This window comes from Myotis nattereri, assembly GCF_964212035.1.
Source record: "Myotis nattereri genome assembly, chromosome: 2".
Lineage (NCBI taxonomy): Eukaryota > Metazoa > Chordata > Mammalia > Chiroptera > Vespertilionidae > Myotis > Myotis nattereri.
Window position 1 is genome coordinate 168,886,994 of NC_138076.1, and position 3,096 is coordinate 168,890,089.

The window sequence follows — 3,096 nt, forward strand, 5'->3', positions numbered from 1 at the left end:
CCCAAAGAAAAATACTTTCTTTTTCTACTGGAAGTGGTTACAAATTAAGCTCCAAAGGACATGTGAGCTATTTTACCCCGATGATTGGAATGTTATTCATTGGAAGTAACAAGAAGATTCCAAAGATATTCACCAGTAACATCACCAGGCACCTTCAGAAGAGAAAATCGTCATTTTTGTCAAGAGTGGCTGTTTATGTGTTTAAAATCCGTGGTACACATTTCTACGCAGGTTTTGCCAGAGGGGTATAAGATGATGTAGTTTTGCTGTTGTACAAACAGAATAAGGGTAGCTGAGTGTAATGGGCATCAGCTAGCCCCCTCCCCCTTTCCATAGTACCAAATGCTTGTATTCTCAGAATATCAAATGAAATGCCCTGGTGGCAAAGCTATCACCACTTAATGCCTTCCCCTAATCTTGCACTAAACACTTTGGATCTATTTAATAACAGAGGCAAAAGGCATGTCTTACAAACTTGTCCCTGTAAGATACATGAATGATCAGACACCAGGCTAGAATATCTTATTGTCAACAGTAAAAGAATATTTTGCCCATCCTATTTGTGACATTGAATTAATGACTTCTTCATTTAGACTTTTTTTAAACATTATGAGAGGGGTCTTATTTAAATTATAGAGCAACAACAAAAATAATGCTTATAGCTAAACTGCCTGTTCTGGAAGCATTTGCTTTTTCATATTAGTCTTAGTCCTCTTATCATGCTTCTATTATTGAACAATGCTCTCCCTCTCGTCTTCCATTCTCATTCAGAATTTTTAGAAGACCACAATTCATGTGGAGGTACACTACCCAGTATTGTTTGATACATTTTTATTTGATAAACATTCAGTGCAGGAAACTGTGATTGCTATATGTTTGTGTATATAATCTTATTCTGTAGTCACCAGAATTTTAATGTATGGTACATCTGATTTTTATTTTTTACATGTGTAGTTTGTCTCTCATTACAGTCAAAACATTTATATTATTTGGGGTGAGGGCAGGGAATTAAGTTGATGGGCTCAAAAATCCATTTGTATGTATCTGTCTATTGGGGATATTTTAAATTTGAAACCTAAGTTATACATAGCTCAGTAATGTTCTTTTTCAATGTTTACAGTAATATCATAATCACCTACAAGAAAATAAGTTCTTATTTGCAAATAATTATTAATAATACTGTTCATTTGATTTAGCATAACTACAATAGCATTTAGTTCATTATATCTTAGACAGGTGTTTGCTGACATTTATTTGCCATTTACTACAATGTTGAGTGGTTCTCCATAAAAATAAATGCTAACACTACAAGGAGAAGCAAACTATTATTTTTGCTCACTTCTACAACATACATGAAATGGATTTAAAAAATAGTACTTACCGCCTGGAATTTCTGGAGTTTGCTACTTTTTTTTCAAATCAGTAGCAAGAACATTTATTCTATATTTTATATTTTAGTAAAGCCAAGTATGAAATACAAGTATCATATAAGTATGATAATATTAAATCATATTCTAATAGTTTTTCTGGAATGTGCTATAAGAAAATATATTTGTTTTATGTATTATTTTCTAGAGGCACAATACTGTAAAATGGTGCACTTTTTTATGGAAATTGAACATTACTAGAAACTATCATAACTTTTAAGTTACTATTATTGGAAAAAATTTTCCAAACAGCATCTTTAAGATGTATTTTCATTCATCTAAAGAGATAGCAGGTGGAAAAGTTGCTTTCTGAGTGTTAAAAAAAAGTTTAATCTGAATGTTTTTAAATGTAAATATCAATAATTAACAAAAAAGTGGAAAACTGTAAAATCTGTATATATTTTGAATGTTTTACATTTGAAATGACTAACTTAAGAATGTCAACATATGTAATTATATAAATACTCAAGAGCAATACTACAATGCCCCATAATGAAGCACCATTTCTTTCTCATGGCCATTTCGGGATGAATTCAGACTGCAGGGCAGACGTACATATGGTTAATTTAACCCCATTTGTAAACAGATAAAAATTTTATTTTCTTATTTCATTTATAAGATGGTTCAATGTATTGGGAGGCTTTTTTATTACAGAAAGTGTATATTGGTATATAATAAATGAACTTTTCAAAATGACTATGATGTGATTTTTTTCCATTGCTAAAGACTCTGAATTATACAAGAAGAGAATTTTAAATCTAAATATTGTCTTTCTTTGTTCTATTATCATTGTTACTATTGACATAGAACTAACATCTGTAGCTGTCAAAAATAGTTGCCATCTTATTTAGGCAAAATACACAACTAATCCTAAATCATCTTTATTTTATATCATCACATATATACCTCTTAGAATAAATGTGGAAGAAATTAATCCCTTTATGGTTAATTAGGGAGAATTCATTTGAGATGGGAAAAAAAGAGGGACTAGAAGAAACATGAGAATAGTAAGATAAAGACATGGAAGATTTCGGAGAGAAGAAAGCAACATGCTCGTGTTGAGGATTGGGCAGAAATGGACTCTTAGTGGGAATGACGGGTCATATGGTAAAGTGTTGGCTTAATTTTCTAAGAAACTTCCAAATAGTTCTTCAAAGTGGTTCTACCATTTCATTTTCCCCAGTAAGTAGACAAGCTCCAGTTGTGCCACATCCCTGACATTCGCTGTTGTATTTTATACTTGATAGCCTTTCTAGTAAGTGTGAAATATAGGGTGTCCCCAAAACATTTTTGGTATTTTAACAGCTGATAGTTAAATTGATGTTTCTTTATTTTCAGCCAGATTAAGCTTTGAACAAAGGAAATTCATCCTAAAATGCTACTGGAAGTTTGAAAGCACAGTTGAAGTACAAACACTGCCTTTATAATTATAACAAATGCTGATAACTCACTCAATTTTCACTCCTTTTCAGGTTTAACTGGTTGAAATAATGGGGGAAGCTAGACTAAGCTTTGAACAAAGAAAATTTATCCACTAGACTTTTTTATGGGGATACATAAAAGATAAAGTTTATGGTATAAAACTGGCAACAGTTGATTAATTGAGGGTCACAAATACCAAAGGAAAAGATTCTTGATGTTTGCAATTCCATTGATTTACGTTATTTGC